This window comes from Chionomys nivalis, chromosome 11 (genome assembly GCF_950005125.1).
Source record: "Chionomys nivalis chromosome 11, mChiNiv1.1, whole genome shotgun sequence".
Classification (NCBI taxonomy): domain Eukaryota; kingdom Metazoa; phylum Chordata; class Mammalia; order Rodentia; family Cricetidae; genus Chionomys; species Chionomys nivalis.
Genome location: NC_080096.1, coordinates 55526605 through 55542469, shown reverse-complemented (window position 1 = coordinate 55542469; position 15865 = coordinate 55526605).

The window sequence follows — 15865 nt, the reverse complement described above, 5'->3', positions numbered from 1 at the left end:
GGCATATGGATTTGGTTAATGGATCACTGGGAGATAGGATCTATGTATTTGGTTTTTTTTAAATCTATTTCTTCTTTCTTATACTTCAGGAAATCAACAGATATTCTCTTTTTAATTCAGATGGGCATATGGATTTGGTTAATAGATCACTGGGAGATAGGATCTATGTATTTGTTTTTTTTTTAACTATTCCTTCTTTATTATACTTCAGGAAATCAACAGATATTCTCTTTTTAATTCAGAAAAATATTTGGTCTGTTTCTTTTTTCTATCTTCTGTTCTCATTCTTTCCCTTTATCTTATCCTTGTCCTTCTGTTCTTATTCTCCCCTACACTGATTCTTATATAATACATTCACAAGACTGAACACTGATCCAGAATTAACAGACTACAATACTTATCAAAGACCCTGAAACACACATGACTAACGTCTAGTCCACTGACCATGGCTTCTGACAACATCCTAGTACAACAGTATTTACCGTATCTTTATTGTGCTATTTATTCTAATTTTGTTTCATGATGTGCTTATATAACACAAGAATATCTCATCATTTTTCTGTAACATTCTTGTTCAAGACTCTAAAATCACTCTATCAGCCTGCTGAGTTGGAAAAAGAGTTTCAGGCATATTAATTTTATCTGTAAACATGCAGTCCACTTATGGCATTTTCAGTACCTTCTTGACAAATTATCTAGTTCCCTTTATGCCATAGAATATAGAAGTTTATCTATTCCTCAAAATATGTGTGCTAGGTGAAAGTAAATGGTAAATGTAAAAGTTAAATGTGCCCTAAGCATATGTTTAAGAAATGAAAATATTTGCTAACCCAAGAGCCTGCTGGGAAAGAAGTTGACTACACTAGTAGGGATAAATGAACATGTAGAAATAGATCATGCCCATCCCTGATTACTACTATATTTGTCTATATTAAAAAAAAGTAGAGGAGTGCAGGATTCTGAGCATGGATGGGAAGTTCTTCTCTCTCAAGTGACTGTGAATAACATCTGTGTTTGGAGAAAGTACTTAAAAAGACATGTCCTGATAATACTGATTTGTGATCATTTCCACAACAAAGACATTACTTTCATAGACTTAGCTGAGGAAAGAAAATGCACAGAAGTTTAAGAAGAGTCACAGTTGGGTCAAAATTGTACTTGCTCAATAAACTATAAAGTTGCTCTTCCAGGCAGAAGGAAGACAATTACAGGTTTTATTACTGCCTGAATGAAGGGGCTTAATTGCTCAGATATACTGCTAAGCCTGTCTGCATCATTAACTGTATTAATAGTCTGATCCTGCAGTGGTAGCAAACATGAAAAAATTAAATGGGGGTAAAAATCATAGGCTAAATAATTAGCTAATAGTAACATGCACCCTAAATTATTTACTCTAAATAGACCTTCTTTTCCATGTGTGTGTGTGTGTGAAGTGGTGATTTGATTTTGAAATTCTTTACTCTTTATTCATTCCCTCATAAAAATACTGCTAACCACCTATCATTAGTAAGCTATAACAATTCACAGTAAAGATGCATTGTTCAGTTCTTAGTATATTATGCTAAACACACATAAGATATATTTTAATAGTTATCAATATGGCTCTTAGACTAAGCAGTTGTCTAAGTTAATCACTCTAGCATTTGAGTTTATTGTTGTGAATGAATGACTAGTTGCCTCATTCTATAATAAGTATATGTGATGTGGGATTGCCCTCTGTATGCTATGAATATGTGGTGTGGGAGGTCCTTCTGTCTCTGTGTGTTGCTTATCTTGGTTAATGAATAAAGAAACTGCCTTGGCCTGTTGATAGGGAGAACTTAGGTAGACGGGAAAACTAAATGGCATGTTGGGAGAAAGGAGGCAGAGTCAGAGTGAAGCCATGATCCTCAGTCTGAGACAGACACTGGTTAGAACTTTACCCGGTAAGCCACTGCCACGTGGCGATAAGCAGATTAATAGAAATGTGTCAAATTAATATAAGAGTTAGCAGTAAGAAGCTAGAGCTAATGGGCTAAGCAGTGATTTAATTAATAGAGTTTCTGTGTGGTTATTTCAGGGCTAATCTAGCCAGATAGCTGGGACAAACAAGTGGGTCCTCCTTGCAACAAATATGTTTTCTTACTATTGGTTAATAAAGAAGCTGTTATGGCCAATGGCTTATCAGAGTAAAGCCCGGCAGGAAATTTGTATATATAAAGAGTAGGAAGAATCAAAGAGATGCCACGTAACTACCAAAGATGCCAGAACAGAACGTTATCCAGTAAGCCACAGCCTCATGGTGATACACAGATTGCTAGAAATGGGTTTAAAATATAAGAGCTAGCTAGAAAGATGCCTAAGCTGTTGGCTAAGCAGTGTTGTAATTAATATAGTTTTGTGTGATTATTAGGGTTTGGGCAGCCTGGAACAAATGAACAGTCTCTGATGACATATATGAACCCTGAAGTAAAAAATAAATAAATAAAATAAGTACATAAACCCAGTGCTGTAGACATTGCTGTATCCCTTTTCATAGAGAAAAACACTGCAATCTAAAGAATCTGAGCCTTGCTCTAATCTCAGCTTGTCAGTGAGAAAACTAGTTTGCCAGTGAAGCTGACAAAATCTTTCAAGTAATGCTCTTCAATGTGCCCACATGATTTTTTTTAAAATATTTTATTAAAAAGAAAGCAAACAATCTTTTTTCACTTTACATGCAAATTCAGTTACCATTCTCCCACTCCCTCCTGCTCCTCCCTACTTTATCCCCCCATCCACTCCGCAGAGAGGATAAGACACATTGCTTTGAGACAGGACCAAGGCCCTTTATTTAGGCTGAGCAAGGAATCCATTCAAAGAGAATGGGTCCAAAAAGCCAGTACAGGCAGTAATTGTCCCCATCATTGTCTTGACCTTGTTGCTAATATTATCACTTCTCCCACTCTTCAGTTGGACTTTGGGAGCTCAACCAAGTGCCCCTCTGCAGGTATCTGCCTCTGGTTCTTGATGGATGAAGGTTATATGGTGACATTTAAGATAGTCATCAATCTGACTACAGGGCAAGGTCAGTTTGGTCACCCTCTCCTCTATTGCTTAGGGTCTTAGCTGGGGTCATCCTTGTGGATTCCTGGGAATTTCTATAGTGCAAGGTTTCTTGCTAGTCCCATAATATCACCCTAGTCAAAATATCTTTTTCTTTGCTCTCCCTCTCTGTCCTTTCCCCATCTTGACTATCCTGTTCCCTCAAGTTCTCCTCCCCCTTTCCTTCTTCCCTCTTCTTTTCCTTCTACCCTTCCTTCTCATCCCACCCTGATGCTTCCAATTTTATCAGGCAATCTTGTCTATTTCACCTTTCCACATGGATCTATGTATTTTTTCCTTAGGTTTCACCTTGTTACATAGCTTCTCTAGGATCATGGACCATAGGCTCAATAGCCTTTGCTTTACAGCTAGTATCAACTTATGAGTCAGTACATATGATGTTCATCTTTCTGGGTCTGGGTTACCTCACTCAGGATGGTTGTTTCTAGTTGTATCCATTTGCATGCAAATTTTAAGATGTCATTTTTTTTAACCACTGAGTAGTACCCCAATGTATAAATGTGCCACATTTCTTTATCCATTCTTTGATTGAGGGGCATCTAGGTTGTTTCCAGGTTCTGTCTATTACAAATAATACTGCTATGACATAATTGAACAAATATCCTTGTAGTATGATTGAGCATCCTTTGGGTATATGCCCAAGAGCTGTATTTCTGGGTCCTGACGTTGGTTGATTCACAATTTTCTGAGAAAGCACCATATCTGATGTAGGATTGGTAAAGATCTTTTCCCATTAAGTAGGCTGTCTTTTTGTCTTATTAACTGTGTCATTTGCTTTATAGAAGCTTCTCAGTTTCAGGAGGTCCCATTTATTTATTGTTGCTCTCAGTGTCTGTGCTACTGGTGTTATATTTAGGAAGTGGTCTCCTGTGTCCATGCATTGAAGGCTACTTGCCACTTTCTCTTATATCACGTTAAGTGTGGTTGAATTTAATTAATCCATTTAGACTTGAATTTTGCATATGGGGATAGATAATAGATTTTTTTTGCATACTTCTGCATGGTGACATCCAGTTATGCCAGCAACATTAGTTGAAGGTCGTTTCTTTTTTCTATTGTTTAATTTTAGTTTCTTTTCAAAAATCAGTTGTTCATAGGTGTGTGGATTAATGTTTGGATATTCGATTTGATTCCATTGGTCAACCTTTCTGTTTTTATGCCAATGCCAAGCTGTTTTCATCACTATAGTTCTATAATAGAGATTGATGCCAAGGATGGTGATGCCTTCAGAAGTTCCTTCATTGTACAGGATTGCTTTGGTTATCTTGGGATTTTTGTATTTCCACATGAAATTGAATATTGTTCTTACAAGGTCTAGGAATTGTATTGGGATTTTGATGGGAATTTCATTCAATGTATAGATTGCTTTTGGTAGGATGGCCATTTTTTATTATGTTTAGTCTCGTTCCTGATTTCAGTGAAATTGCTTTGAGTTTCTCTCCATTTAATTTGATGTTGGCTGTTGACATTGCTTTCCTTATGTTTAGCTATGTTCCCTGTATTCCTGATCACTGCAAGACCTTTACAAGTAGACAGTGTTGGATTTTGCCAAATGATTTTTCAGCATCTAATAAGATGATCATATGGTTTTTTCCTTCAGTTTATTTATATGGTGGATTACATTGATAGATTTTTATATATTTAACCATCCCTTCATCTCTGGGATGAAGCTGACTTGATCATGGTAGAGTTTTCTTTATGTATTCTTGGATTTGGTTTGCCAGTATTTTATTATTCTTGCATCTATGTTCATGGGTGAGACTGATCTGTTATTCTCTTTCTTGGTCGAGTCTTTGTGTGGTTTCAGTATCAGGGTAAAGGTAGTCACACGAAAAGAGGTTGGCAATGTTCTTTTTGTGTCTATTATGTAGAACACTTGAGGAGTATAGTAATTAGCTCTTGTTTGAAGTTCTGGTAGAATTCTGCACTAAAACCATTTGGTCCAATAAAATCACCTGGTCTGGATTTAATTTGGGTATGCGATACCTATTCAGAATATTGTCTATTTCTTTTACATTTTCCAATTTTTGCAGTATGACCTAATGGTTTCTAGATTTTCTCAGTGTCTGTTGTTATCCCCCTTTTTCATTTCTGATTTTGTTAATTTGTATGTTCTCTCTCTTCATTTTGATTAGTTAAGATAAGGGTTTCTCTATCTTCTTGATTTCCTCACAGAACAAACTCTTTGTTTCATTGATTATTTGTGTTGGTTTCTTTGCTTCTATTTTATTGATTTCAGCCCTCAATTTAATAATTTCCTGTTGTCTACTCCTCCTGGGTGAGTCTGCTTTTTTTTCTAGAGCTTTCAGGTGTGCTGTTAAGTCACTAGTGTGAGATTTCTTCACTTTCTTTATGTAGGCACTTAGTGATATGAACTTTCTTCTCAGCATTGCTTTCATAGTGTTCCATAGGTTTGGGTATATTGTTACTTAATTTTTGTTGAGTTCTATTAAGTCCTCATAATTTCTTTCTTTATATCTTTTTTGACCCAGGTGTGGTTCAGTTGAGAACTACTTAATATCCATGAGTTTTTATGCTTTCTGCAACTAGTGTTGCTATTAAATTCTAACTTTGAGTCATGGTGATCTGGTAAGATTTAGGAGATTTTTCCAGATTTTGTATCTGCTGAGGTTTGCTTTTTTATCTAGTATGTGGTCAATTATTGAGAAGGTTCCATGAGGTGCTGAGAAGAAGGTATATTCTTTTTTGTTTGAGTGGAACATTCTGTAGATGTCTGTTAAGTCCATTTTAGTCATGACATCTGTTAGTTCTCTTATTTCTCTGTTAAGTTTCTATCTGATTTACCTGTCCGTTGTGAGTTCCTGTGAGGTCTAGGGGGATAGGAGGGTTTGTTGGTGGAGCAATAGCTCCATGATTCTACAGGAAGTTTAGGCTCATCTTGCTTTTTGCTCTTGAGTGAGCTGTAATTCTTTAGACATGAAATCATCACTAGGATCGATTATGACCCTAGGTTTCAGCGACACAATTAGGTACTTTTAGATATTATTTATATCACATAAACCCAGAGAGGATAATAAGAAATAGAATATAAATATCAAAGTTTCTAAAATTTTAATAGCCAATCTGCTATGAACACAACATCATGTCAGCATCATTATAGTACTGTTACAGCTACTGGTTTTATAACATACAATGCCTCCACTCTTTAAAGTGTGATCAATGCATTTCAGTTTCTGAGGCTCTTAAACTCTGCCTCCGTTCCTCTCTCCCACCATTTATCTTCCTACCTTTTTCCTTGGGCACTTTAGATGAACCATAGTATCACAGATCTGTTTCTTAGTGTATATATATATATATATATATATATATATATATATATATATATACACACACTTTATGGCTGGGAAATTTAGACCGCAGTGATAACCCATTTCTGTTTTCTTAGTTCTTCATACTTTACCTGGTATAGGAGTTCCTTCTGTTTGTGTGTTGCTTTCATTGGTTAGTGAATAAAGAAACTACCTTGGGGAGCTGGAAAGACGGCTCAAAGGTTAAGAGCACTGACTACTCTTCCAGAGGTCCTGAGTTCAATTCCCAGCAACCACATAGTGGTTCACAGCCATCTATAATGAAATCTGGTGCCTTCTTCTGGCATGCAAGCATACATGGAAGGAATATTGTATACATAATAAATAAATAAATCTTTTTTAAAAATCTTTCTAAAAAAAAAAAAAAAAAAAAAAAAAAAAAAAAAAAAAAAAAAAGAATCCTTGTTTTAACGAGACAAAATTTATACCATTATCAGACATGCAGTTGTTTTATTATACCCCTAGTGTTTAGGAATATGGAGTTATACGTGATAATGGTAGTTAAAAAATAAGTTTTGAAAAAGCTAATTTCTTACCATTTGTGCTACTGGCAAGAAACGATTATTACTCTGAAATATTTGACTGTTTATTGAACAAGAAAAGGGAAAGTGTTTTACACAGGTACACAGTAATTCTGTGCTCCATTGTCATTTGGAACACACATAGAAAATATTAATAAATTCAAAGAGTGTCAGAGTCAAGATGATTGACTTGGAAAACAGTATTATTTTGTTGCAAATATGCACTTTGTGGGGTGCTATAAACAACTGCATCCAGGTGGCAAGCTTTAATTTCTGGGTGACTTTCCTTTGTCAGGGATAAAAGTAACACATAATCCCATTTCAAGCCACCCTCTGTTTCCCCAAATCTTACAGACATCTTCCTGAACACATGAAAGACAAGGAACTCACCAAGGCCAGCTGGCCTGGGTCTGAAAAAGCATGGGATAAAACCGAACTTGCTGAACATAATGGACAATGAGGACTACTGAGAACTCAAGAACAATGGCAATGGGTTTTTGATCCTACTGCACGTACTGGCTTTGTGGGAGCCTAGGCAGTTTGGATGCTCACCTTACTAGACCTGGATGGAGGTGGGTGGTCCTTGGACTTCCCACAGGGCAGGGAACCCGGATTACTCTTAGGGATGATAAGGGAGGGGGACTTGATGGGGGAGGGGGAGGGAAATGGGAGGTGGTGGCGTGGAGAAGGCAGAAATCTTTAATAAATAAATAAACAATAAAAAGAAAAAAAAAAGACAAGGAACACATGTCCAGGGTCACGATGAGGAATGACCACAAAAACAGATGACAATAGTGAATTTGTTGATAATATATTTTTTTGAAAATTCTACGACAGCCACTAAATCACATATGCTCTTTGAAAGAATTCAAAGTCCTTCCACTGGATTATCTCTAATTTCTCACCCAGTCATTATGTTATATGAAGGGATTCAGGGCTTGAGGACTTAATTTAGATCCTATTACTGAAAACTGAAATTTGACTCATCTATTAAGGGTTCATGTGAGTATCTGAGCTAACTTTTCTCTAGCATGCCAGAAAGAGGAGCTCATTTTTTCATATCACTCTACTTAAAAATTCCTGATGGAAACAACTTAATGGAAGAATTGTTTATTTTTTCTGAGGGTGTCAGGTCTTGATTCATGGTCATTTTGGCTCTGGCCCTGTTTTAAGATAGAATATTACGATGGAATTAGGACAACTCATTGCAAAGACTGTGCCCTTCAGTGACCTATACTCCAGATGTCTTTACCCTCCTCACTTTTCAGTGACACCTTCATAACAAATGCATGAAGGAATTAATTCATTTCTTATTTAAGTTTCTTCATAAAATAATTTTTTCCAGGAAAACCATCACTGATATGCCTAAAGTGTATCTCTGTAGACATTTCTTTATCTGATTATGCTTATACTTATTAATTAACAAAATGTGTTTTCTTTTTTTTTATTCTTTTTAAATTAAAATTTCCACCTGCTCCCCGTTTCCCATTTCCCTCCCCTCCTCCCAAATATTGCCCCCTCCCCCCACTCCCCTCCCCCTATCCCCACTCCTCTTCTCCTCCCCCCACACCATTCCCCCTCCCTCTCGATACTGGAGAGCAGTCCAAATTCTCTGCCCTGCGGGAAGACAAAGGTCTTCTATCTATGTCCAGGAAGGTGGGCGTCTAAACAGGCTAAGCACCCACAAAGCCAGTTCATGTATTAGGATCGAAACCTAGTGCCATTGTCCTTGGCTTCTCATCAGCCTTCATTGTCCGCCATGCTCAGAGAGTCCAGTTTCAACCCATGCTTATTCAGTCCCAGACCAGCTGGCCTTGGTGGGCTCACAATAAATCAGTTCCACTGTCACAGTGGATGGGTGCATCCCTCGTGGTCCTGATTTCCTTGCTCATGTTCTCCCTCCTTCTGCTCCTCATTTGGACCTTAAGAGCTCAGACCGTTGCTCCAAATTGAGTCTCTGTCTCTACCTCGATCCATCGCCAGATGAAGGTTCTAAGGTGATATGTAAGATATTTATCAGTATAGGATAGGGTCATTTCAGGTTCCCTCTCCTCAGTTGCCCAAGGTACCAGCTGGGGACATCTCCCTGGACACCTGCGAACCCCTCTAGAGTCAAGTTTCTTGCCAACCCTAAGATGGCTCCCTTAGTTAGGATATATACTTCGCTGCTCCCGTAACCTCCCTTTCTATATCCCAACCATCCCAATCCCCCGAGCTCCTCCCATCCTCCCCTTCTCATGTTTCTCATCCCATTTCCCCCCAAAATGTGTTTTCTACACGGTTTATGTAGTGACATTATCCTTAATGCACCTCTTTCAGGCATGCCCTTTCTCTGGATATTGTGACAAGATGTTTTCATCTACCAAGTTAGTGTTTGGGAATAACAAAATCAAATTACAAGAAAAGAATCTCACCAGATGATGGTGGCACATGCCTTTAATCCCAGCACTTGGGCAGAGGCAGGCAGATCTCTGTGAGTTCGAGGAGGCCAGCCTGGTCTACAAGAGCCAGTTCCAGGGCAGGCTCCAAAGCTACAGCAAAACACGTTCTTAAAAAATAAAATAAAAGAATCTCTAAAACTATCATGTTTTGAGTAAGCAACCTATGATTTTTGGTTGGACCACACATGTAATTATCCTGAGGTTCGTGTTTCTACTGTGCTGCAAATGAAATACAACTATGTAATTATGTCAACAATTCATTTCCTCTAATTTTAACAAAAGATTCAGAATTCTCAACTTAGCACTCTTCTTCATAACCTAAAAGTATCAAGTTAAATTTATAGTAGATTGGTCGTTTCTTTCCTCTTTTCTTTTCTTACACACACACACACACACACACACACACACACACTCTAAAAGTTCTAAAACATTTTCAGTTTTGTAGGAAGCTCCATGGTTGCTAAGAATAAAGTATATATTTAGTGTTCTATTGATGGAGACATGCTTTGCAATGTCTGTGGGATCTATATGGCGTATAGTATCTCTCAACTCCAGCATTTCCTTGTTTAAGGTTTGTCTGGATGAGCAGTCTTTATGGTGAGAGTGGGGTATTGAAGTCACTTATTATCACTGTATAAGGGTCAGTATGTGACTTTTATATGTATGAATGTTTATTTTTATGAAATTAGGTGCCCTTGTCTTGGTGCATAAATGTTTAGAATTATAGTGTCCTCTTGGTTGTTCCATAAAATTTTATATTCCTTAATCTGCCTTTGAGTACGTAGTAGACATTATGAGGCACTTTATGGCTCAGAGGGAAGGTACAGAGTATTTGGGGGAAGTAGCTAACAGACAACATAGGCTACTTTACCATTTGTTGACATGAGCAAATAAGTTAAAAATCCTTGAATAGTAATTTAGAGTGAACCATGCATAACAAAAAATGCAATGTAGAATTTTAATATAGGATCTCCAATGAAGATAATTGGACCTCAAGGTCTATCAAGACAAAACTCAAATATTGGCTTGGTTCTTTGCTATGTGAATTTTAGAAAATTATGAAATCATTTTATGACTCTGATTTTCTATTTATAGTTCACAGTAAACATTGTTTAATTAAAAACTGTTTTATTTTAAAAAGTCTGTCTCAATAAATGTTTGTAAGGAAGACATCAGTAAATATTATTTTTATTGCCTATCTAACTTGGACCATTTACAGATGCATGCAGGTGGCTAATATTTATTATGTGCTAGGCACCGGCTTTCATAAAATGACAATTAATTTTTAAAGACTAGCTATAATGGGAAAATTTGTCTGTATGGCCCTTACAAAAGTCATTGGAGCTACTATCATGTAGCTGAAATAAGTGAAAATCTTTACTTTAGAAAAATATGTGATATAAAAATGTTCGTTATCAGCACTGGAGAGATGCCTGAGGGTTAAAGCACTGGCTGCTCTTCCTGAGGACCTAGGTTAGATTTCCCGCACCCACAGGACAGTCACAGCTGCCTGTAACTTCAGTTCCAGATTCTAGCCTCCTTGGACACCAGACACTCATGTGTCATGCTAGCAAATATGCAGACAAGAGATCATGTATATAAAATTAAAACTAAATAGGTATTTAAAAATATTAATAATATTGTTTATTATTTAATATAGTTCAACATTTCTGTTTTCATGACACAAATAGTTCATTCTCAGATACGTAACTAGAATGGTGGAATTAAATTTACACCAAAATAAGGATAGAAATGTTTATAAAAAGCTTTCTCCGTGAAGCTATCAATTGAGTAAAACGTATCATCTAAGTTACAGTATGTTAAAAATTAGTAATATCTATATAAAATACTATACAGGGATGAAAAAACTTAAAAATCTAGATAAATTCAGTAATACAGAAAGCTCTTGCAGCCTTAAAAAGGACCACATAATTTGTCACTGTTTTCCTTTACGTTCACAACAGGCAGAAGTACTTGATGATGACATGCTAGGACAGCAATTCTCTTTGGAGAAGTAAGCAGTAGCTGGAAAATTGCCTGAGGAGGGCTTCTAAAGTGAAGTTATAATATTAAAAATTCTGAGTGTCATCAAAACTGATTAAACATACAGCTGAAATGTGTCCTTTCTTCAAGAAAAAAAATTAAAAGTTACAAGTTGCTTCTGAATTTTCCCAAGATATATAAAATTAGTCTGGGTTTACAAAGGTTAAGCAGAGCTCAGACTCTGTACCATAAATCAAGCTTTGAGGATTTCTCAAACAGCAATATGTTTGATTAGTATTGTCTTCCTTCCTTCCTTCCTTCCTTCCTTCCTTCCTTCCTTCCTTCCTTCCTTCCTTCCTTCCTTCCTTTCTTCCTTTTTCTTTTCTTTTTTTTTTTTTATTTGAGACAGGGTTTCTCTCTATAACAGCCCTAGCTGTCCTACAACTAGCTCTTGTAAACCAGGCTGACCTCAGACTCAGAGATCTGCCTTCTTCTGCCTGCCCAGTGCTGGGATTAAAGGTGTGCCACCAATGCCTGGCTAGTAGTATTGCTTTCTTTTTAAAATACATATCGAACACTCTGTTAAAGTATTGCATAGATACTACCATACATTATTTTCTGGGATGATATTTGATCTTATAGCTTCATTAAAATGTGAGACATATTTTTTTTTGACTTGGAAGAAGTAGAATAAAAAGTACTTGAAATCATAGCTACACAAATGACTTTTCTTGTTACTACAAGAAAATACTTGGTTAAAGAAACTTAAGGAAGAAATAACTTACTTTGGTCCTTGGTTTGAGAGCATAGTTGATCACTATAGGGAAAATGTGACATAGAAACATGAGGTACTTTGGTCACATTGTGTCCATAGCCACGAAGCAGGACTTCAGTGCTGGACTCAATGTCTATGAGATGGTACTTTCCACAGTCAGTGTGGATTTTCCCTTTGAGGTTAAGCCTCCCTGGAAATGCCTTTACAGACATGACTGGAGATGAGAATCCCACATGATTTCTCATCAAGTGGACAATGAGGATTAACCATCACAGTGGACATGTTGATTTACTTTCTATTTACACTGAACATACTTCAAACTTTGTGGAAAACATAAAAGGTATATTTTTAAAGCGCATGTACTTATTCAGAGAATTATTTTAGAAGATTGGAGAACTGATCTTAATTTAAGTAATGCATTATTTTTTTAATCTAAATCCTTATTCCTAAAATGAACTGATATATTTTCACTAACTGGTAAACTTATGGGGATAATTACTTCATTTAATATACACATAGATTGGGGACCTTAGGAACAAAACTTCAAGATGAAGTTTAACATATAAAAGATCAATGCTAGGAGTGATTCTGAAATTAATACTTGCAAAATAAAGAAATGATAGAGAAATAAGTAAAGTAGTAACTCAGGTTCAATGCTAGTCTTAGTTGATACAATAGAGAGTTCTAGATTTTGGATCATCCATGAAGTTGTTTTTACAGGTGAGACCAAGACCACTGATGATGTTTTCTCATTGATTAGTTCCTGAGACAGGCTACCCAATTAACAGGTTGCATATACCTATCCTTCTGAACAAGGAAGTTCTTTGCAAGTAACTCAGTGTGAGGAAGGCTGGCAGCTAAAACAGTTACTGTTAACCCTGTCAGCCTCCCAGTGAACCAATTCTTCATCCAATGGAGATTTGCTCTATGTACTGTCAAGTGTAATCATATACCACAGTTCATCTGTTGCCTGCTTGGATTGTATTCTTCATAAAATTTCTGGACATTGCTCTACCAGAATACTTCTAGGTTTTTTTTTTTTTTCCATGAGGAAATTTAAAGAAGGATTAGTGATAAACTACATCTACTGCCCTTGCAGTTGTTCTGGTCCTATGAGGGCAACTGATTCTCTTCTATTCATTCCATTGTTCATTCTATACTTTCTACTGCCAACTCTACTGGAGTCTGCAGGTTCTAAGACCCTGGCTATCATGTCTGTCTCAGATTAACAGTTTTCTTCTTCTTTTTTTTTTTTTTTTGGTTTTTCGAGACAGGGTTTCTCTGTGGTTTTGGAGCCTGTCCTGGAACTAGCTCTTGTAGACCAGGCTGGTCTCGAACTCACAGAGATCCGCCTGCCTCTGCCTCCCAAGTGCTGGGATTAAAGGCGTGCACCACCATCGCCCGGCAACAGTTTTCTTCTTGTGCATGAGGAACAGAAGATGTGTCCGAACATATCACCAGTCATACTTATTTTTTTTCATGTTTACTTGGTTCTCACAGTTTCACTCCTTGATCATCGTATACTCCTGCTTCTGTCAAGAATACCTCATGGTTTTGCCTGCCAATACAGTTCCCCAGGTGGTATTCACAGCTTCTATTTCTTTTTCACAGTTTTCTCTCTCTCCCATCCTCCTGCCAGTCCTTCCCATCCAACGCTAAGAAAGGTTAGGTCTTCTCATGGAGAGTCTACAAAGTCTCACATATCAAGGCCTTCCTGATGTATTGAGGCTGAGAAAGGTGTCTCTTCGTAGGGAATGGGCTCCAAAAAGCCAGTTCATGTACTAGGATAAATCCCGGTTCCATGTCAGTGGCCCCACGGACTACCAAAACCACAGAACTGTCACTCACATTCTGAGGATCTCGTTTGTTCCTATGCAGGTTTCTCAGCTCTCAGTCCAGAGTCAGTGAGCTCCGACTAGCTCGGGTCAGCTGTCTCCATTGGTTTTCCCATCATAATCTTGACCTCTTTGCTCATATAATCTTTCCTCCCTCTCTTTGACTGGACTCAGATCAGTGCTTAGCTGTGGATCTCTGCATCTGCTTCCATCAGTTACTGAGTGAAAGTTCTATGATGACAATTTGGGTGGTCATCAATATGATTACAAGGGAAAGACAGTCTAGGCACTCTCTCCACTAGGAGTATTAGCTGTGGGTTCCTGGGAGTTTCCTTGGCACCAGATTTCTTCTTAACCCTATAATGGCTCCCTCTGTCAAGATATCTCTTTCCTTGCTTTCCCTCTCAGTCCCTCCCCAACTACACAAACACAGTTCATATTTCAATGGATCCTTTGGATATCCTACAGCAGAAACTTTATGTTTTTGATAATCAAGACTACTAAACACAGAGTGTTGAACTGAAGTGACATCAAAGTTTACAGTCCTCTAATATTTCATTTGGAGTAACTCAATCAATGCCACTAAAGTTTTCAGCTCTTTGTTTCCTGACCTGAATATTCAAATGGTACAGGAGCACAGATGTATATAAAAAGTTACCAACTCGATGAGTACAGTATGCTTTTGGACAGATGATTGTGTTCCTTTCTCATTTGGCATTCTGATAGCAGTTTCCCTTCCCTCCTCTCCCCCATCCCACCCACTGCTTCCCCTCTGCTCCCCATCTACTCTTCCTCTGTTTCTGTTTAGAAAAGGTTATGCCTCCCAGGGGTTGTGCAAAGGATGTGCAGAGAATGGGTAATAGCCAATGTAAAATGATATATGTGAAATGAAATAGGAAAATGGGAGATAAAGAGGAAACAAGAAGGGAAGGAGAAGATGCATAAATGTTATCTTGGTTTACAGTAGCAGAGATTCCTCACTCCACAACCAATATTCAGGCTTGAGTCAGTTTGAGAATTCAGAATACCTTTAGTGAATAGTGAGCAAGTTTCTTTGAGGAAGGTTCATCCTTTATCACTTAACAGCTTTACTATTATGTATTCTTCCATCATTTCCAGAGGGATCTGTAGCCTTCCACTAAGGTAATTATGAACTGGAGAAATGGTAATAAACTTTCAGATTATTGGGCTTTGGATTATTCTTATTAGATCTTAAATATCATTATAACCCTACAGTCAAAGGAGGGAACAGCAAATCAGTGACACACACACACACACACACACAGAGAGAGAGAGAGACAGAGAGACAGAGAGAGAGAGAGAGAGAGAGAGAGAGAGAGAGAGAGAGACAGAGAGGTGCAGAGACCTGAGCAGGTTCTGAATGCACAGATAAACTATGTAAAGAATTTGCTCAAATGCCTTTTGATTCTTCTTTTTTTTTTTTTTTTTTTTTTTTTTTTTTTTTTTTTTTTTTTTTTTTTTAATTTTCGAGACGGGGTTTCTCCGTAGCTTTTGGTTCCTGTCCTGGAACTTGCTCTGGTAGACCAGGCTGGCCTCGAACTCACAGAGATCTGTGTGCCTCTGCCTCCTGAGTGTTGGGATTAAAGGCATGCGCCACCACCACCCAGCTTTTGATTATTATTCTTGCTGCAAGGCTTTCTTCCCCAACTATGCACCCATACCCTTATAGAGAATGCATTTTGATTGACTGAGGACAAGAAGACCTCGAATGATTCTGTGTGCTTTGTAAATGTGGACTGAAAGTGAAGAGATTGCTGGTATATTCCTGGACAACCATAGTAGGTGAACAGAATCATGATTAACAGATATTTTGTGGTGTACATGTTTATATTTATTTTTGGGAAAAGGATGAAAAGATACTTGTGTGACATGTAAA